The 24,164-nt window shown below is 28.1% G+C and overlaps 3 protein-coding genes across 4 annotated transcripts in view; 1 reads left to right on the top strand and 2 right to left on the bottom strand.

Annotated features, from left to right (window-relative positions):
* The window catches only part of LOC127291539 (uncharacterized protein DDB_G0284459-like), a 309,035-nt gene that overhangs the window by 85,342 nt on the left and 199,529 nt on the right, over nucleotides 1-24,164 (bottom strand). The window lies entirely within an intron of this gene.
* LOC127291546 (bromodomain and WD repeat-containing DDB_G0285837-like) overlaps nucleotides 1-24,164 on the bottom strand; it is a 237,677-nt gene that overhangs the window by 55,592 nt on the left and 157,921 nt on the right. The gene's annotated exons all lie outside the window — the stretch shown is intronic.
* LOC127291548 (uridine diphosphate glucose pyrophosphatase NUDT14-like) overlaps nucleotides 1-24,164 on the top strand; it is a 98,401-nt gene that overhangs the window by 11,563 nt on the left and 62,674 nt on the right. The window lies entirely within an intron of this gene.

The following is a 24,164-nucleotide window of genomic DNA, read 5'->3' as shown; positions in this document are numbered from 1 at the left end:
GAACAAAATTTATAATTATCATACCTGTAACTGTTGCCTTCCAATGTTAGGTAAACTGAAATATCGTCAACTCTACAAGTAAGTGATTTCGTTAAATCAATAGCTTCTCTGACATCGGCCTCAATTATGATGTGAGCATTGTATTGCAACTCTACTGAATGCAAAAGGCTGCAGTTTTTATTTGAACATTTTTGAATGTTAGTGTCTTCAAATATTAAACTCTGTGGAAGTGCTTTAAAACTGTTTTTCAATATATTTTTATGGTTAATCCGTAAATAAGGAATCTCATCGATTTTCTTGTGATTACATGAACATTTTGAAATTCGAAAAACACTTGGTTCATTTTGCATAAGAAAAGTCCACATATCTAATACATTAGAAAAACAACTTACTTCATGTTCATTATTTAGCGATTTTGCGTCAAGTTTCATTATTTTAGTTGATGATCTTGTAGGATCAATAAAGTTCTTTAAAATTGCACATCGTTGAACGTAAATAGAATTTTCTGTGCCACTTTTGATAAATTCTAAAATAAACTTGCATGTTGAATTTTTTGACTTCTGAATGTGGTGAAAATACTCTGGTAAATCTTTGGCACCCACTGCTAAGATTTGAACGGTTGCATCAAAAGGACACGTGTTTGTAATGATGTATTTCTGATTATTAATGTTTATGGGTTTTGTAAAATTGTTTCCATTTTCTAAAAGTTGTATCGAAGTCATATTTTCTTTTATCAAAGGAGCTACATCTTGTCTACCATGTAAAACTTGAATTTTTCTTTCTGGTTGCTGGAAATAAACATTTTCTTTTATTTCTTCCTTTGAAACATCTTCTCCCTGATTTCTCCAGTTTTCAGAGAAAAGAAGGTCATTTGTTGGAGTATCGAATCCTTTTGAGCTGTTTACTTTAATTTCTAATGCAGTACTGTGAGCAGGTATTTGACTTTCGTTAGCAAAAATTTCAGAGTCTACTTCGCTTTCCAGATTATTAACATTAATATCTGATTTTTCTTCAACAATTATAGATGTTTGCTGAGATTCCTCCATTTGGGAAACAAAGGCTTTAGTAATGGCAGTTGTCGCTATTAAGGTTTGACCTTTTAGTGCTTTAAAATGGATTCTGTAGAATTTGTCAGCTCGGAATCTTGCAAGAATACCTTCAATTATATTGTTTTTTAACTCTCCGAAATTTCCTTCTACATAACAACTCGTTGCTCTTATACATTGCGTTTGAAAATAAGTAATCATCACACCAGTCCACAATACAAATTCTTTAGATTTTAGAAGTAAGTGCTCAAAAAATTGTGGCATATAATATGCATTTACTCTCGAGTGTACAGTATTTTTATCTTTTTCGGCTTCAAGTTTTAATCGGTTTATCCATTGTAAAATGTTGATATCATCAACAACTTCTTCGTTTAAGGAGTCTTCAAAATTTATATTTAGCCCACTTGATTCCATTTTTTTGGAGATATTTTTGAATTGAATACTATGCTCGTCAGGTATTAATTGCATCGCGTTATGCTTTTCCTTTGCCATGTAATCTAATAACTCTAGTCTAGCTGATTCAGCCGCAGAAGGTTGTAATGAATCTACTATTTCGCCGTCGTATTTGTGTGATGATACGATCAGAGTCAAAAGTAAAATTTTTTCGAATGTTTCAAAAGTTGTACACGATATCATTAAAGCAATGCAGCGTAAAAAAAAATCTTTAACTGCTACGTTGTTAACATTGAAACATTTAAGTCTACAAAATATGGCAATAAGATGTGCTACATCTACTCTTATAAATGTAGTTGCAGGACGAATCTTAGTTTTAGATTCAGTTAATGCTAAGAAGCATGTTCTGCAATAATCATTTATACTCAGACGATTAAAAGACAGACACATGGCTCCTAACAATGCGTACGAATAATCGCAGACAGCCTGTTTCGGTACAATGCCAACTTTTATTAACCAAGAATTAAGCCAAAATAAAATTGTGTTAGTATCCAAACCTGCAGACAACATTTGTCCTACGGAAACAGTAGTTTTGTTAAAATTGATAACTATTTCAAATAGAAAAATAGCCGGCGCTTTTACATCTTTTACGGAAGTTACTGGAGTCACTAAACTTGATGTGCTATCTAAGCAAACAAAAGACTCGTTTTTCGTAAAACGAAAGTACTCTTTCGTTAAAAATATTTGCTCCGGCAACAAGTATTGTAACTGGAAAGGATCAGCACCCACAAAGTTAATGGAACCAGCATAAGGAGGACTATATTTTAATTTTGTTAAAATCTCCACTGGGTTATTCCCATCTTTAACATTGATTCCAAGTTCTTTATCCCTACATTCTTGTAGAAGTTTTCTCAAAACGTCATTTGTGGGCAAAGTAGGAGCATTTAAATCTCCTAATTCAACCGTTCCTCTTGCCATATTTCTTCTACAATTTGCTGCTCCTTCTCTCAAAACTTTTTCTCCTACATCCCGACGTTTCTTGTTGCGAAGTTGTCTTTGAACAACTTCATGATTATGTAATCTGGTATCAGTACATTTTACCTGTAACCACACATCCGCACCAGCAATTGGTTCTTCGTTGCACAATGCTTTTAATTCATTTCCACACTTACTACTCTTACACTTTGCGTAAATGTATAAAAAAGGACGATCAATTTTATTTGATACTTTGCAAAACTTGAAAGAAAAAGCGCAAGGTAATCTGTATTGCATTAAAAACGTATCAGCAATAACGTCGGTCCATTCGCCAGGTTTTAATGTTATATATTCTCTGTTACCGTATTCACGAATAACAGGTTTTATTTTTTCCCATGATTCACTTTCAATTTTTAAATCGAAAATATTTCCTTTAGAAAAATTAGAAATAATTGGAATTTCATATTTTGAACCTTCACCATCAGAAGTTTCATTTTCAGTCGATGAATCATCACTGTTTGTTATTTCTTTTTCAACATTTGCTACATCGTCGGTTACTTTTTCTTTTATTCCTAATTTTTGAAATACTTTTGTTCGAAGTTCTCTTCTATTATTTTTAAAATTTATGTAGACGTTGTGTGCAGTCCATTTTCCATTTAATGCTTTGCTAATGTTTGCATAAAATTGATCAGAATATACAGGTATGCTGCCATCAGATAAATTTTCTGCAAATAAGCACACAGCATTTACAGCGCTACTGATGTCAACTAAAGCTGAAGGTGGCATCTAAGAATAGAAAACATACATGTGAAAATTGTAGTGAAATATAAAAAGTGAAGTACCATGACGATGTTAAGTGCAGCAAGTTATAAATATGAGTGAAGCGACATCATGATAGTAATATAAATCTCTTTTGCAACTTTTACATTCTATCGTCATGGAACTTCACACTTAATCAGAGTCGTACTTTTATACACTAAGAAAAATATATTTTATTGAATCTTTAACATTTCTGCTAAAAGTAGGAAAATAATTTATGTAAAAGCAAAAGCTTTTAGGTCGTGTGATTGCTGTGATTCTACATGGAAATATTCTTTGCAGGTTTTCTCGCAAAATACTGGATAGAGTGAGCTAAAGAAGATATAAGAAAACGCTGTTGGGTGCTAATGGAAATTTAATTTTGAATAATTGCACATTTAAAGACAATTTAATGACGTCGAGTACTTACACTATTTTCGAATTCTCTACAAAATTTTAACTTAATTTATCAAGTATTTTGCGAGAAAACCTGCTAAGACTGTTTAAATGTGAAATCACAACAGTCACATTGAGTGATTTTTATACTTTTGATACTAAACGCTTTTGAAGCGACGGAAAATTTTTCTCAGTATATGACAAATCCAGAAAAAAGGCACATATGTATTGCCCACATTTACCTTTATAAATCATCACTTTATGAAAGTTATCCGAAATTTATTCAGTGCAGAACACTATATAACTTTATACAAGAGTTTATTTAATATATATAAAATATTAAATATTCTCTTTAAAATCGTTGAATCACTATACAAATTCTGCTCAATAAGAGTCAATAAAAATTATAATTGTATAAAACTACAATTAAGTAGCTTTATAAACTTGCACATTCACATAGTGTCACATATTATACAATTTTTTTGAATCTATGAATCATCACTATAAATGCTGCACATTAAGAGTCAATATAATTTGTAATTGTTTAAAACTACAAATAAGTAGCTTTATAAACTCCCAAATTCACATACGCTGCCACGTAATATATTTATATTAATGTATTTTTATTTAATAAAAGACATTCCAGTGGGATAAAATAATAATTCAATGACTGCAAACAACGGTTTATACCACATGCAAGAGAAAAATATACTCTCCGGAATATAAGGGTACAGTCACAGTTCATCGCCATAATGGAGCATTTACACCTACGGTAAAAATTGTCCAGAATGGAAAATCTATATTAGAGTAAGAAAGACAGGCTGTGAATCTGTCTCTTTTACTCTAATGTACATTTTTCGTTCTGGACAATTTTTACCGAAGGTGTAAATGCTCCATAAGGCCAACGCAAAATAGACTCTTGAAAGTGAATGAGCTGAAAAAAACAGATATATGTGTCCATCCTTCTCTTACTCATTCTCTCGATAGCGTTTCCGCTTTTAAGGTTAATGCACAATAGATTTGCGAAAGTCGTTCACGAACGAAATGCATGAGATAGAAAAGGATACGAATATATCTCTGTCCTTTTCTAACTCATGTTGCACGTTCGCGAATGTCTTTCCCGAAGCTATTCATTTTCGTTAAGGAGTTTCCAGAATAGAATTTTTTGTGACATTAGCATAAACGTAGACGTTAAATTAAAGTTCTTGAATTTTCACTTTAGGTTAAGATGTGAAACGAAATAAATGAAATTCTGCTAAATAATAATTACAACGTATTTAGTTTATGATAAATAAAAATATGAAATATGCTGTTTAAATTATGTTATTAATCGGATAATAAAAATTATGAAGTATTGTATTTAATAAAAATTATCATTCTATGAACTATGAATTGGCATTTCAGTTACTTCTACATTATAGCATTTGATAATTGGATCAGCTGAAAATTAGGTCAAGTGGTGATTCCGACATATAGAAATTATGGTAATTTCACATTATAATAAATAGGAATTTGATTAAAATATAATGGAGCATTTACACCTTCGGTAAAAATTGTCCAGAAAGGAAAATCTACATTGGAGTAAGAGAGACAGATACACAGTCTGTCTCTCTTACTCCAATATAGATTTTCCATTCTGGACAATTTTTACCCTAGGTGTAAATGCTCCATAATTAGCACAATTTCAAGTTAAGGCCTGAGCAGAATAGCGTCGTAATCGTAAACGCAATCGCAAACGTAAACGGAAGAATGAGTTAGAGAAGGATAGGTATATTGTGTATCCTTCTCTAACTCATTCTTCCGTTTACGATTACGATTGCGATTCCGGTTACGTTTCTATTCTGCGTTGGCCTTTAGATCAAATGTTTTTTCGAAAAATAATTTTTCGTTCAATTTACAATTCGTATAAATAGAGAGTTGTGAAACTAGTCATTTGAAGATTGTGAATTCGATTTAATACACATTCTTTAGGGTACGGTCACACTATCTCATGCATACACAGTGCATGTATGAGATAGTGTGACCGTACCCTTACTTTCAATTTGAGATGAAAGGTAGCACCCCAGAGACGGTATGTTTCCATTGTCCCACTCGCCAAAATCACCATTCGCGATTTAAAGGCCAACGCATAATAGCTTCGCGAATGAGGTGCATGTGATAGAAAAGGACACATACATACACCCTAATGCATATTTGCTGTCTTTCCAGTTTGCCGACGTTTTGAAAATTCATAACATTCTTATACAAATATTGTTATTTCGTGACGTATGAACTAACTTATTCGTCATGAACTAACAATATTTTTATAGAAATGTAAACGACTATTCAAAATGTCAGAAGACCGGAAGAACAGTATACATAATTATATGCATTAGGGTGTATCACTGTCCTTTTCTAACGTAGAAAATGTATAAAAAAGGCCTTTCTCCAATTGGATCTAAAACTATGCGTTCCGATTGCGTCACGTTGATTTTAGCACTGGTATTTGCTAATAAAAATCTTTCTTGAGATAAAATTATATCAGAATGATGCATAAAATATTTCAACTTGCACCAAAGTCTGGCATTCGATAACATATTCCTGTGCTCAACTGAAAATAATTGTTAATTACTTAATTTTCACTATCAAACGCTAAACCTTAACTAACACACGACTAACAAACGGTATAAATAAAAAAATTAATTAACAATTAAATTGGGGTGTGGCATGAAGTTAGCACCCAAATTGTAATGAATTATAGATTTTTTAAATTAATCGATATAAATTCGGTATTTGCTAAAAAAATCTTCCACTATACAATATAATATTCGAATGATTGATAAAATATTTCAACTTGCACCAAAGTCTGGCCTCTGAGTTTTTACTCCTCACTTTAAATGAAAATAATTATTTTTTACCGATTTTTCTTTGTTAAAATTTTTTTGATAATGTATAGTATTTATTGCTGTTGTTGAAGTGACCCTAATAAATAAATGTTATTTGAAGATATTTGAATCGTCCGCCACTTATTTTGTGCGCATGCGCAGAGTCGGGTTGCAGTGATCGGACAGATTTTTTTTATAACTTTAATATCTAATTTAATTTGGACTACTAAACGTTTATAATATACTATCAATTGCTATCAAACGACTAACAAACGAATGTAAAAGGAAAATCAATAATTTATTGAAAATAGGGTGCTTTGTGAAAATGACACACAATTTTTGTGTGTGAAATATTTTTACTAATTATTTCTATCAAACCTTGAATTTTAACTATCAAAGACTATCAAACTATTCTAGTGAATTATACATCACTATCAAGCGTTAAAAATCAACTACCAATCATTATCAAACGATTCTAGTCCATTGCATATCACATTCAAACGATAATACATAATTAATTATTAATCACTATCAAACGATTTAAGTAAATTGTAAATCACTATCAAACTATAATAATCAATTATAAATCATTATCAATCGATAATAATCAACTATCAATCACTATCAAACGATTTTAGTCAATTGTAAATCACTATCAAACGATAATAATCAACTATCAATCACTATTAAACCATTTTAGATAACTATAAATCACTATCAAACGATATTAATCAACTTTCAATCAGCATCAAATGATATTGATAAACTATCATACACTATCAAACGATTTATGCCAACTATAAATCAATATCAAAAGATAATAGCCAATAATAATTAACTATCAAACGATTTCAGCCAATTATTATTCACTATCAAATGATTTTAGTCCATTATAAATCACTATCAAACGATAATAATTAACTATCAATCACTATCAAACTATAATAATTAACTATCAATCACTATCAAACGATATTAGCCAATAATAATTAACTATCAAACGATTTTAGCCAATTATTATTCACTATCAAACTATTTTATTTAATTATAAATCAATATCAAACGATATTAGCCAATAATAATTAACTATCAAACGCTTTCAGCCAATTATTATTCACTATCAAACTATTTTATTTAATTATAAATCACTATCAAACGATAATAATTAACTATCAATCTCTATCAAACTATAATAATCAACTATAAATCACTATCTAACGATATTAGCCAATAATAATTAACTATCAAACGATTTCAGCCAATTATTATTCACTATCAAACGATTTTAGTCAATTATAAATCACTATCAAACGACAATAATTAACTATAAATCAGCATATCAAACGATATTAGCCCATAATAATTAACAATCAAACGATTTCAGCCAATTATTATTCACTATCAAATGATTATAAATTATAAATCACTATCAAAGATAATAATTAACTATCAATCACTATCAAACGATAATAATTAACTATCAATCACTATCAAACGATATTAGCCAATAATAATTAACTATCAAACGATTTCAGCCAATTATTATTCACTATCAAATGATTTTAGTCAATTATTAATCACTATCAAACGATAATAATTAACTATCAATCACTATCAAACGATATTAGCCAATAATAATTAACTATCAAACGATTTCAGCCAATTATTATTCACTATCAAATGATTATAAATTATAAATCACTATCAAAGATAATAATTAACTATCAATCACTATCAAACGATAATAATTAACTATCAATCACTATCAAACGATATTAGCCAATAATAATTAACTATCAAACGATTTCAGCCAATTATTATTCACTATCAAATGAGTTTAGTCAATTATTAATCACTATCAAACGATAATAATTAACTAACAATCACTATCAAACGATATTAGCCAATAATAATTAACTATCAAACGATTTCAGCCAATTATTATTCACTATCAAACGATTTTAGTCAATTATAAATCACTATCAAAGATAATAATTAACTATCAATCACTATCAAACGATAATAATTAACTATCAATCACTATCAAACGATATTAGCCAATAATAATTAACTATCAAACGATTTCAGCCAATTATTATTCACTATCAAATGATTTTAGTCAATTATTAATCACTATCAAACGATAATAATTAACTATCAATCACTATCAAACGATATTAGCCAATAATAATTAACTATCAAACGATTTCAGCCAATTATTATTCACTATCAAATGATTATAAATTATAAATCACTATCAAAGATAATAATTAACTATCAATCACTATCAAACGATAATAATTAACTATCAATCACTATTAAACGATATTAGCCAATAATAATTAACTATCAAACGATTTTAGCCAATTATTATTCACTATCAAACTATTTTATTTAATTATAAATCACTATCAAACGATATTAGCCAATAATAATTAACTATCAAACGCTTTCAGCCAATTATTATTCACTATCAAACTATTTTATTTAATTATAAATCACTATCAAACGATAATAATTAACTATCTATCACTATCAAACTATAATAATCAACTATCAATCACTATCAAACGATATTAGCCAATAATAATTAACTATCAAACGATTTCAGCCAATTATTATTCACTATCAAATGATTTTAGTCAATTATAAATCACTGTCAAACGATAATAATTAACTATCAATCACTATCAAACGATTTCAGCCAATTATTATTCACTATCAAACGATTTTAGTCAATTATAAATCACTATCAAACTATAATAATCAACTATCAATCACTATCAAACGATATTAGCCAATAATAATTAACTATCAAACGATTTCAGCCAATTATTATTCACTATCAAACTATTTTATTTAATTATAAATCACTATCAAACGATAATAATTAACTATCTATCACTATCAAACTATAATAATCAACTATCAATCACTATCAAACGATATTAGCCAATAATAATTAACTATCAAACGATTTCAGCCAATTATTATTCACTATCAAATGATTTTAGTCAATTATTAATCACTATCAAACGATAATAATTAACTATCAATCACTATCAAACGATATTAGCCAATAATAATTAACTATCAAACGATTTCAGCCAATTATTATTCACTATCAAATGATTATAAATTATAAATCACTATCAAAGATAATAATTAACTATCAATCACTATCAAACGATAATAATTAACTATCAATCACTATCAAACGATATTAGCCAATAATAATTAACTATCAAACGATTTCAGCCAATTATTATTCACTATCAAATGAGTTTAGTCAATTATTAATCACTATCAAACGATAATAATTAACTAACAATCACTATCAAACGATATTAGCCAATAATAATTAACTATCAAACGATTTCAGCCAATTATTATTCACTATCAAACGATTTTAGTCAATTATAAATCACTATCAAAGATAATAATTAACTATCAATCACTATCAAACGATAATAATTAACTATCAATCACTATCAAACGATATTAGCCAATAATAATTAACTATCAAACGATTTCAGCCAATTATTATTCACTATCAAATGATTTTAGTCAATTATTAATCACTATCAAACGATAATAATTAACTATCAATCACTATCAAACGATATTAGCCAATAATAATTAACTATCAAACGATTTCAGCCAATTATTATTCACTATCAAATGATTATAAATTATAAATCACTATCAAAGATAATAATTAACTATCAATCACTATCAAACGATAATAATTAACTATCAATCACTATCAAACGATATTAGCCAATAATAATTAACTATCAAACGATTTCAGCCAATTATTATTCACTATCAAATGAGTTTAGTCAATTATTAATCACTATCAAACGATAATAATTAACTAACAATCACTATCAAACGATATTAGCCAATAATAATTAACTATCAAACGATTTCAGCCAATTATTATTCACTATCAAACGATTTTAGTCAATTATAAATCACTATCAAAGATAATAATTAACTATCAATCACTATCAAACGATAATAATTAACTATCAATCACTATCAAACGATATTAGCCAATAATAATTAACTATCAAACGATTTCAGCCAATTATTATTCACTATCAAATGATTTTAGTCAATTATTAATCACTATCAAACGATAATAATTAACTATCAATCACTATCAAACGATATTAGCCAATAATAATTAACTATCAAACGATTTCAGCCAATTATTATTCACTATCAAATGATTATAAATTATAAATCACTATCAAAGATAATAATTAACTATCAATCACTATCAAACGATAATAATTAACTATCAATCACTATTAAACGATATTAGCCAATAATAATTAACTATCAAACGATTTTAGCCAATTATTATTCACTATCAAACTATTTTATTTAATTATAAATCACTATCAAACGATATTAGCCAATAATAATTAACTATCAAACGCTTTCAGCCAATTATTATTCACTATCAAACTATTTTATTTAATTATAAATCACTATCAAACGATAATAATTAACTATCTATCACTATCAAACTATAATAATCAACTATCAATCACTATCAAACGATATTAGCCAATAATAATTAACTATCAAACGATTTCAGCCAATTATTATTCACTATCAAATGATTTTAGTCAATTATAAATCACTGTCAAACGATAATAATTAACTATCAATCACTATCAAACGATTTCAGCCAATTATTATTCACTATCAAACGATTTTAGTCAATTATAAATCACTATCAAACTATAATAATCAACTATCAATCACTATCAAACGATATTAGCCAATAATAATTAACTATCAAACGATTTCAGCCAATTATTATTCACTATCAAACTATTTTATTTAATTATAAATCACTATCAAACGATAATAATTAACTATCTATCACTATCAAACTATAATAATCAACTATCAATCACTATCAAACGATATTAGCCAATAATAATTAACTATCAAACGATTTCAGCCAATTATTATTCACTATCAAATAATTTTAGTCAATTATAAATCACTATCAAACGAAAATAATCAACTATCAATCACTATCAAATGATTTTAGTTAATTTTAAATCTCTATCAAACGAAAATAATGAACTATCAATCACTATCAAACGATATTAGTCTACCATTAATCAATATTAAACTGCGTACAAACGTTTGGAATTAAAATTTGACAATTTTGAAAGGAGAGTATTTAATTGTATGATATATGAATAAAAATTTGAAGTATTACATTTTGTTTCTAAAATCGAAGAGGAAAATTTGTTCCTGTTTTTTGAAAATGCCGCGAAAGTATGTTTTGCGCATGTGCAAATGGAGGGATGCGACATGGATAGATGTTTTTGATAATGTTTATATTTATTATTATTTCAACTATCAAACGTTCAGAATTGACTATCAATCTCTATCAAACAACCAACAAACGTTTACAAATGAAAAATTAGTATTTTTTTTAATTTGGGGTGCAGTGTGAAAATAGCACACCAAAATTTGATTTTTGTTTATTTTTTCTAATTATTACTATCAAACGTTAAATATCAACTATCAAACACTATCAAACGACCAACAAACGTTTAGAATAAAAAAAAATTGATTTTGATTAAGTTGTGGTGCTAACTTCACGGGCATGTATGTATGTATGTATGTCTGTCTGTAGAAAAATTTTGTCCGACGATATCTCGAACAAATTTTAATGAATCGACTTCAAATTTGGTATACACTTTAAGTGTACCAAATTCTCGCATGAGTTCGTTGGCCAGATGATTTCGTCAAAAATCAACAAAATTATTGAAATTTTGAGTTTTTAAAAGTTTCAAAAATTCGCATTTTTAAAAAAAAAAATTTTCAATTTTTTTCGAAAAATACGAGTAAAAATAAACACTTTTTTCCTTTGACAATTTTTAATAGCGATTAAAACAAAAAAGTTATACCTCTTTTTTTTAAAAAAGGACAAAAAAGGATGAAAAATGGGTAAAATGCAGGGCAAAATTACTTTATTTTGAGAAGATATGAGCAACTATGTATTATCTCTGTTTAAACCACTTTAAATTATAAATATCCTCTATTTTAAAATAGTTTATATTGCGCTGTTTATACCAAAATTTCGTATTTTTTCGATTATTTACTTTTGAATTGGTTTAAATTCATTTATTTTTAGATTTTTTAAATTCTCATTATAAGTGAGAAAGTATTCGTTTTTGTCGATTTTAACTTTTTTCAAATTTTAGTGAATCTGTACGTTTTGAGACCTCTTGATGCCAAAAAAGTATGATTTGAAAACCTGTCAGTCTGTTTGTCGTGTGTAGTCTGTAGACTCAGTTTGTCCCCACGATAACTTGAACATATCGTAACGAATCGCTTTGATATTTGGTACACGCTTTCAACATGTAAAAATGAAGCCTGAGTTCGTTGGACAGACTAATCCGCCCAAAAATTCAAAAACTATTCAAATTTTAAATTTTTAAATAATTCAATTCTTCTCGAAAAAATTTTTTTTTCAATTTTCTCTTAAAATACTCCCAAAAATAAACTTTTTTTCTTTAACACTTTTCGATACAGATTAAAACAAAAAAGTTAAAAAAGTTATGTTCTATAACGTTTAAGATAACAAAAATTTTAAATTATTTTCGATGTTTTATTTTACTCATTAATTTTTTGCGGCACAATTTTAACCTATTTTGACACCTTTCTTTTAGCAACTTTCCTCTCTAGATTTAAAGTTTTTGAAACAGTATTCATAAAACATTTTTTCCACTATAACGAAAGCATTGTGAAGTGAAACAAAAATAATAAGTGTAACAGGCAAAATTATAAAGAATTATAAATTAACTAAGTATAAACATTGCTATTTTTTAAGAGAAAATTCATTTTTCAACAATTTTTTTAGCAAATTTAAATAAATCTTTCTACTCCTTCGTTTTTTAGGTCGCTCATTACGATTCTGTCGAAATGTCATATTACCAACTCGTCTATTAACAGAATTGTCATTTAACCGAAATGTCAGTTAACCGAATCGTCATTTAACCAAAATGTCAATTAACCGAAAAGTCATTTAACCGAAATGTCATTTAGTCGAAATGGCTTTTAACTGACACGTCATTTAACAGAATTGTATTTTAACCGAAATGTCAGTTAACCGTCACCATTTAAGTATGCGAGTTCACTTTCTACTGAGTATATAGTTTTGTCAGTAAAGTAAACCTTCTTCTTCTTCTTCTTCTTCTTCTTCTTCTTCTTCTTCTTCTTCTTCTTCTTCTTCTTCTTAAATGACTTGAGGCTTAGCCAACTGTCAGAACAATAAACTTAGAAGACGAAAAAGTTCTAGAATACACTATATGCTACACTGTTGGTAATACAGGTTAGACAACAGCAAAGTAAATCCAGCTTATTGGAAATTGAGATTGAATCAAATATATTGTTCGCTTGGAAACGGACAAGTCGAGTACAAGGAAAATGACTTTGCCATACGTTGAATCTATTCATGAATCATAATAAACGCCCATGAGAAGAATACATGTGAGAATTGAATTCAAAGCGTATAGGCCATACATTGATATATATAATTGATCTCAATAGCAATTTCTAAGTTTCAATCGGAAAAAATAACACAATGGTTGGTTAAAGCAAGACTACTGTAGTCAGGCTCCCTCTGGGCAAAACAATGAGAGACAAACTCAAGTTGAGAGAGAAACATCAATTGTACTTGTAGCGCGGGAAAATGTCAACACCGGGTTTCAAACACTTTAAATATAATTAAACCTTGAACAAGGGGTATACATTTAAGATATTAAACTGTCGAAGACCACAACACTACAAGGTGACACCGCAAATATACAAAAGATGTTTACATAGATCTACAAAGCATTGTAAACAGCAGAGGTCACAGCACAATAACAGTGAGTCGTCTCAAACTCAGATAAAACCAGAAAAATTTTTGAAAGTACACGCGGAACAGAATGAAGTAATAAAATAGATTCTCAGGATGACACAAAAAATTTAGATATTTCACAAAAGGTTACGATGAGCGAGGGTAGAAGTCACACTCGCTTATAGAACAAAACTCAGAACTGATCAGGATTAGAACAAACTTCGAAGAACACATCAGAGAGCACGTGGTAGAACGAACGTTTTAATAAAAAAGGTTATATAGTTGCTTTCAGAAGCAGAACAAATCATAAGTATTTACTACACAGAACTTGACTAAGATGAACTAAAACTTGTTTGAAAAAAATAATAGGTAGAACAAAATCGATTGAAAATGCTTGGAGTGCCGGAACATATTCCGTCCGGTCGCTACCGCTGCCAAGTTAGAACTCTAAAGTAAACCTAGAGGGAGATCTGCACAATTTCTTATATTACGGTGCCCTCTATGTTTACTTCACCGACAAAACTATATACTCAATAGAAAGTTAACTCACATACTAAAATAGTGTCGGTTAAATGAGATTTCGGTTAAAAAACAATTTTATTATTTGACAATTCTGTTAAATAACGTGTCGGTTAAATGAGAATTCTGTTAATTGACATTTCAGTTAAATGACGATTCGGTTAACTGACATTTCGGTTAATTTACTTTTCGGATAAATGACAATTCTGTTAACTGACGAGTCGGTAATATGACATTTTGGTTAAATGACATTTCGGTTAACTGTCGTTTCTGTTAAATTACAATACTGTTACTTAACATGTCGGTTAATTGATATTCTGTTAATTGATGTGTCGTTTAGATGCTGATTGTGTTAACTTACGAGTCGGTTAAATGACAATTCTGTTAATTGGCGAGTCGCTTACTTGACTAGACGGTTAAATGGCGTTTCGGTCAATGACGTTTCTGTTAAATTACAATTTTGTTACTGGACATATCGGTTAATTGTCATGTCGGTTAAATGATGTTTCATTTAAATTACATGTCGGTGATTTGTATTGTCAGTTAAATGACGTTTCGGTTAAATGATATTTCTGTTAAATGGCATGACAGTTTATTGTAATTTCTGTTAATTGACGTGTCGGTTAAATAACAATTCTGTTACTTAACTTGGGGATGAATAGACGTGTCGGTTAAAGGTCTATTCGATTACATGACAATTCGGTTAAATGACAATTCTATTGTCTGGCAATTCGGTTATTTGACATTTCAGTTGTGTGTTATTTCGGTAATATGTCAGTTTGATCTAACGACAATTCTGTTAAATGTTAATTCTCTCAACTGAAAATTCTGTTAAGTGACTGTTCAATGCCAATTCGATTAAGTGACGATTCGGTTAAATGAAAATTCTGTTATTTGACAATTCGGTTAATTGCCCTTTGGTTAATTGCATTTTGGTTAAATGACTGTTCGGTTAATTGACATGTGATGCATATTCATGCGTCCCCTTGTATGGTATGTGTGATGTGTGCATGTATTGCAGTGAAATGTTGCGATTACTTTGATACATCCTATTTTCTTCTTCACGACGATTACCTTCCCATTTTAAACGTTTCATATCTTTGAAATTCCAAACCAATTTTATTTTGTTTTATTTTTATTTATTTTATTTATTGAGATTTAATCCAACAGTCCGAAGACCAATTACAAGATTATTAATACAAAAATATAGAGTATAACAAGTACAATGATAAAGATAATGACTAAATATTTTATCGCACTGAAATTAGTTCCTTCCAGTAAAATCATGTACCAATTTTGAAAAAGTAGACACAGAATGAAAATTCATTTCAAATTCAGAATCATTGCAAACACTATTAAATGCATCACACATAGTATTTAAAATAGTATTCTGTAGGGATTTACATCCAGTATTAGCAGGTTGAACGTTTCTATGATATCGCTACGGAACATAAAAGGGTTCAAGTGGGGGAACAAAGTGATAAAAGGGAACAAGTGTTAGTAAGTATGGACAGTCAATAATATGTTTTACAATTTTGAAGAAGAAAGTAACAAACTTGATAAATCTTCGATTCTCAAGAGGTTGTGCATTAAAATTATTACACAACTAGCAAAATTACATGCGCGCAAGCGCGCGTCTAACTTTGAATGCAATGGTTGTTTTAAAATAATAATAATATTAATAATAATAATAATAATAATAATAATTCTGCATCAGTGGAGTAATAAATTAATAATAGATATATTTTTAATTTTCACGTTATCATTTATTTATACACAGAAAAAAATGAGTTTGATGTTATATAAATAGTGATTTTTTAGTTAAGCCAGCTCATAATTAGTTAATACAGCAAAAATAATTTAGCTAAGTTAATTTTTAAATTTAATAAACTTGTAAAACTATTAGTTCGATTGTTGACGGTAACAACAATGAAAACCCAAGAAAAAACCTATCGAAAAAGTGATGATAAGAAAAACATAAATTGAAAGCAATAGTTACAATTGGCGGTGTAAATGTTGATAAATCAATTCTAGTATCGCCAACATAACCGCCGCCACTTGAAATGCCGAGAAAAATTAATTATGTTGTGTCAATTATGATTAAAATATTCTTTGTCACTTTATGTATACTGTATACGAAAAGGCAGAGATTGTTGGGATAAAAGATATTACGTACTGACGAATGGATTTTCTTATTGACAGAATGTATATAACGAGTAAGATCATTTTTTTGTGAATTGATAGTAAAAAAATAAGATTTTTAAGTAAAAATTTTAAAATATAAATATTAAAATTTTAGAAATAAATATTTTTGATAAAGTCAATGTTCGATGATTTTTTATAATCTTTCAAATTACAAAAAATTAGTTTTGCTAAATATTTTATTGTATTTTCTATAAATATTTCGTTGCAAATGAAAATTTTAAATTTATGTTTTTTTTCAAAAAATTTAATTAATTGATAATTAATAAATATTAAAAAATTATGTAATCAAAAAGAAAATTAAATTAACTCAATATTATTAATTATATATTTTAAAAAGTATTAAGCAATTAATAAATATTTAAAAATTTTGAAAAAATAAAACCTAAAAAAAACTTTGTAATGTTTTAAACTTTAAACTTAAATTAAAAATTAAAATTAAATTGAAAATTTTTTTAAAAAGCAAACTATTTTTATATTGTTTACAGATAAAAAAAATATAACAATTTAATAATTAATAATAATCAATTTATGAATAATAATATATAATAAATAATAATGAATAATGAAAAAATAATGAAAGAAATAATAATTATAAGTTAAAATGTTCTAATTATCTGTAGTAATCATTATATTTAAAAAAATGTATATATAATATAATAAATTTATAAATAATAATAAAAATTATATTATAATTGAAACTTTTTTTCTATAAATACCAAGTAGGAAATATACTGGTGCTGCACACAATGAACAATATTTTTTTTTTTACTTTAAACTGTCACTTACACTACCGTCCGAAATTGTGCGAACTCTGCTTTTTCAACAACTATAAAACTGTTCAAATCTTCAAGAATATTAAAACTAAAAATTTTTCCTCTTTATTTTATTAAAGCTAATAAAATTCTGAAAGAAATGACACCTTGACAAAGAGAATATGTTAATTTTTCAATTAGATATCTAAGAAAAACCCAATTTTCAATGTTTTTACTATTTTTTTTATTTCTCTGGCAAAAATTAATATTTTTAAACGTTCTTAGGCTCATTGAAATCGTATTTTGTTATGCAATTCAAATTATATAAAACAATTCATGTACACGTTCTTCCCTAGCGTATGCAAACCGTGAAAGTTGGCTCATAAAATGTCAAAAAATTTAAATTCAATTCTACAATAAAATATAATGTTTAAAAATCAAGTAAATATATCATTCTAAACTTCTCTGATTTATGTAAGTAAATTTAAGATTTATACATTTTACTGATCATTTTTTGTCATATAAATGAGAGATTCTTTTTCAATCGCCCCAGCCCAAAAAGTCAATGTTCTGGGATTGGCTTCATACTTTGGTAAATTGTTGTCCTATATGATAGTAATAAATCCCTAAAATATAAATTAATTAAAAAAATATTTGTAGAAAGTAGAGGGGGTTGAAGTTTTGACGTTAAGGGTAACATTGTCATTTTCAAATCCGTTTAACTATGACAAAAGTTAATGGATTTTAATTTATCTATAATGAATTTTATTGCATTTTTCACGTACTTTTCAAAAATGTATATGAAATTTAAAAAAAAAAATTTTTAACCCCTTTTTTGTCAAAATCAACCCTTATTTTTCGATTTTCACCCCTTCGGGTATTTTTTTTTTTTTTTTTTTTATTTTCATTGGAAAGCTGAGGTTTTTTCCGATGAGCTATGTAAATATGAAAATGGGACAACAATAATTTTGTGAGTAACAGAATATTAAAGTAGGCGGTGCCGATAAGGGGTGTACCTGGAGATCATCTTTGAGGATTTAGATAGGCACCGCCTAATTTAATATTATGTTTCTCACAAAATTATTGTTGTCCCATTTTCATATTTACATAACTCATGGGAAAAAACCTCAGCTTTCCAATGAAAATAAAAAAAAAACAAAAAAAAATTCCCGAAGGGGTGAAAATCGAAAAATAAGGGTTGATTTTGAAAAAAAAAGGGGTCAAAAATTTTTTTTTTTTAATTTTGTATACATTTTTGAAAAGTACGTGAAAAATGCAATAAAATTCATTATAGATAAATTAAAATCCATTAACTTTTGTCATAGTTAAACGGATTTGAAAATGACAATGTTACCCTTAACGTCAAAACTTCAACCCCCTCTACTTTCTACAAATATTTTTTTAATTAATTTATATTTTAGGGATTTATTACTATCATATAGGACAACAATTTACCAAAGTATGAAGCCAATCCCAGAACATTGACTTTTTGGGCTGGGGCGATTGAAAAAGAATCTCTCAAATATTAATCACAATTTTTTGACATTTTATGAGCCAACTTTCACGGTTTGCATACGCTAGGGAGGAATGTGTACATGAATTGTTTTATATAATTTGAATTGCATAACAAAATACGATTTCAATGAGCCTAAGAACGTTTAAAAATATTAATTTTTGCCAGAGAAATAAAAAAAATAGTAAAAACATTGAAAATTGGGTTTTTCTTAGATATCTAATTGAAAAATTAACATATTCTCTTTGTCAAGGTGTCATTTCTTTCAGAATTTTATTAACTTTAATAAAATAAAGAGGAAAAAATTTTAGTTTTAATATTTTTGAAGATTTGAACAGTTTTATAGTTGTTGAAAAAGCAGAGTTCGCACAATTTCGGACGGTAGTGTAGTAATATGACTTAATTAATGACGATGAATAAAAATATCCGTCGCGTTAACCATAAAATATTACGAAATCAAGAATTGTCAAAATTTTAGAAAAACAAAAGGAACAAAATACGACTAACTTCAAGTGTGGACAGACGGAATGAATGAATGAATACGGAAATTATTATAGTTAATAATAATAATAATAATAATAATTAATAATTCCTTATAATCTGTGCCGGGTAATAGAAATACACGATATTTTTTGAAATAAAGAAATGTTAAGAATCGTTTATGGCATTTTTGAATCATATCAATTAACTATTGCACTAAATTATAACAAAGAATTGAACTTTACTTTATTTATTTTATATATTTATTATAATTAATTATTTTATTTATCTGATTTTTTTAATTTCATATTTATTTCGTATATTTATTTTATTTTCTTTAATTAATTCATTTTATTTATTTTATTAATTTTTTTAATTAATTTATTTTAAATATTTTATGTATTTTATTTTTTCTATAATTTATTTTATTTAATTTATTTTATTTAGTTGCACTAAATTTTCAGACGTACTAAATATTATTATTCTTCCGTGTCCGACATCTTTATCCTCGTCTTCGAACGAATCGTACAACAGAAATTTGGAATTGCTTAATTTTAGCCTATACTGATTCGATATTCCTTCTAAGTCTCTGAAATCCATGGGATTGGAAGGTAAATGTGCAAGACGAACGCGCGAGACCTGTTTAGTAAGGTTCGGTCGCACTAGAACTTCTGCCAAAATTTCTAAAAAGGTTACGGGAATTTGATTTTAATATCAATTGATTAATTTTAATAAAGTTCTTTTAAACATGAATTAATTTCTCAACACTTCAATTTACAACTCTATTTTTACCTGACGGAACATTCTTCAGTTCCCGGCGTAAAATTCGAGCAGGGGGCATTTCGAGGTGGTCCTCAGCAACTCTTTTTATCCCAGCCACTAATCGTACAGCTTCCACCTCTTCACGATTAGGTGCATGACTGTGAGGAAACTTATCAGTACCTTTCAAAATTACAATATGCTCTGCATCTACTATAGGCGCTGTTATTATTCTTACCAAGCACTCTTTTTTATTTCGGCAATTCCAATATATGCGAATTTTCGGACATGAATGTTCGTAATATAAATATCCGTTAACATGTAAGAATTGTCCTTTCCTGGATTTAATTACTTCTATTCTGTCCATTATTTACTATAAATTTTAAATTCATGACGAAAAAAAAGTGAAATTAACCAAAAGTTTAATTGCCGAACTGACACACGAATGAATGTGGTTACAAAAACAAATGAGAATTTGTTGCGAAACAAAATTAGAATTTCATGTTTTCGAACATCAAGAGTTCCCATCAGAAAAAAAATTATATATTTGGGAAAAATTTAAGTAACCTCTTAAAAATATCCTGGCTTGGCGCCTCTCTAATTTCTGATGCCAATTTGTTCCATAATCTAGCTCCTCTAATAATGAAAGATTTTTGTACTCTACAAATACGGTAAGATGGTATTTTTAATACCGACTTTCTATCTCGAAGTCTGTTATTAATTGAGTCAAGAGGATTTCTAAACTCAAATAACTCATACAAATATAAGGGACTTTTAGTGTTAAAAATTGAATAAAGTAGATTTCCCATGAAAAATTGTCTTCTAGTAGCTACACCTTATAATTGCGACCCAAATCGATATTGAGAAATATGTTCATACTTAGGCAGATTATAAATAAATCAAATACATGCATTTAAAGATCTTTCTAGTTTCTTGTTTAATTCATCACTTATATCATCATACACAAGGCAACAGTAATCAAACAATGGGAGAATAAGTGATTTAACTAGTAATAAACGTGTAGCTGTAGGAAGTGAATCTTTACAATGTATGTTTTACGGGAAATTTCATAGACTTGATTCTTCCACGAAAGCGATCGATCTATAATTAACCCCAAATCTCTTACTGATTTGTTGTATGTTACCGGTTTGCCTCTTAATAAAAGCGATGAAAAATTTGATAATGATTCAATAGAAGGACTACTATAAGGATAAATCATCATGGCGTGAGTCTTATCTGAGTTAAGTACATGTCCATTATCCATTATATATAAATTTAAGTACCTAACTAAAAGAAAGTATATAAAAAACACGTTATACATTCATTTCTTTATATTAATTATTTATACAAATTGAAAATCAAAAATTGGACTCGAGGGATCTCTTAAAATTTTATTAAAGATTATTTTTATAAAATTCCAAAATTAGTTGAGATATGTAAACTCTAGACTGTATTGAACCTTACTTTTTCATTTCAAATCGCAGTGGCGGGCGGTGCACGGCGCAAAAAATTCAAAACTTCCGGTTATAATTGGAAATAAAAGTTTTTTCAGAAATATAAAGACAAGAGTCCAAGGTATGTTATATAAATTTCATTATAATCCTTGCTATAGAAAGTATAAAAAATACAAATTATTTATAAAATTGTTATTTAACCCCTTCACTGTCAGCGACACATACGTTGTGTCGTGATCATCTTAACACAAAATAAATGAAATTTTCTATTTAAATTGTAAAATAAATTCTTTTATATCATTATTCTCACCCTATAGCTTTCAATGGTAGTTGCTTAAGTAATAATGAAATAATTATTTATTATTTAGATAGATAGATTTATTTAATGTCTTTGGCCAAAAATAGGCCCATACATAGAAGTGCTACTATAAGCATACAAAAATAAAAGCAAAAAGACAAATAATAACCAGGATAAAGCATCTAATAAAAGAGGGATCCTTTGAACTCATACTCTTTTACCAAGTTTCTATAATACTTAAATTGACATTGAAAATTCGAAGATATTTATGACTAATATTATTATAGACTGGACATAACAATAACATGTGTATATGATTTTTGGACTCCAAGAAACACAGTGGGCAGATAACTTTTATGAAGATATAAATCTTCCGGAGATCCAAAAGTAAGATAAGGCCAAAATTGCAAACTTTTAGAGACTGTGATATAACCTTCATCATGCTTTCGCAAGCTTTTACCGTATGAATCAAGAATCAAATCAGAATTGATTGCTAATTGATCAATAGAATAAGAGTCGCATATCTCCGAAAACATAGCACAATCAAACGATTTCTTAAGTTGATTACACCAATATCTGTTGTTTCCTTGGCTCAGTTGTGCTTGTCTCACTAATTCATCAGCACAAATTATCAGATATCTTGATTGATCCGTTGTGTGCAACTTTTTAATTCAAGAAAAGGTGAGTTTCAATATTGTGTAAGATAGCGGAAGAACACCTTTTTCGCACCTTAACGCTCTGTAAGGTGTATGCCTAGGAAGATCCCATAATCTCTTTAAGGACGACAATTGAACCGTCTCCAGCTTCTACACAAATTCCAAACCCCAAATTTACACACTATAGGCCAATACACTTAGGGGACATCCATAAATTACGTTGCACTATTTTTCACCATTTTCGACTCCCCCCACCCCCATGTTGCACATTTTGCATGCATTAGCACCATTTTTTCTATTGAATGTTGCAAATTCTTGACCCCCTCCTCCCCTTCAAGCACAACGTAATTTATGGATGGCCCCTTAAGACAAAACTATGAAATAATTTATCACATGCATCGCAATTATCTACTTTTATAGTATTTATAATTTTTATACAAGAAGTAATTCTTAAATTAAAATTGTTAACATTCGTGCCTTATTTGTAGAGACACGATTTTTATGCAAGTCGCTTAATCGCATTATGTTCTGAAACTGAACGTAACTTCGGTATTTTGTGAATTGTTAAGAATGCACGCAAAATACATTTGATTTTCAATCGCATCCAAACTCATAATTATACTTTCAATGCATAATTTATTTCTTTACATAATTTAACACTATTTGGATAATCATCGCATAATTGTGAATTTTTTGTCTAAAAAAATATAAAGTATCCTATCTTTCATGATTTTAGTAGATTTTTAATTTTTTCCGCCAAAAATTCGTGTGTTCATTTGGCTGTCGAACGTAGCGCCACTGTCGTCTAGAAAAATTTCTGGAACATTAATTTGTAATAATTTTATACAAAGATTTACATTGGGGAATCTATTGTAAAAAACTTTTTGAGGGTTTATTAAATAAACAAAACTGTATTAGTTTAACACGACTCATTTATTTAATTCACCTTTTAATGTCTTTATCTCAGATTTCTTTGTGGCATTTTCTCTAAAAATACCGTCTATCCGGGTTTATTGAATTAATAGTTTACTGAGAGGTAGTCCACTACCTTTTACTAAAATTTTGATTAGCGAAGAGCAATTTACGCTTACCTATAAGTGGAATTGTTGATAGCAAATTTTAAACATACTTTTTAAATATTTCCATCTCTTTAAATTTTTTGTCAAATTAA

Source organism: Leptopilina boulardi, unplaced genomic scaffold (genome assembly GCF_019393585.1).
Source record: "Leptopilina boulardi isolate dan_hultmark-lab unplaced genomic scaffold, ZJU_Lbou_2.1 LbouV2_140, whole genome shotgun sequence".
Lineage (NCBI taxonomy): Eukaryota > Metazoa > Arthropoda > Insecta > Hymenoptera > Figitidae > Leptopilina > Leptopilina boulardi.
Note: the sequence above shows the minus strand (reverse complement) of the source record. Positions and strands in the feature narration are given on the sequence as shown.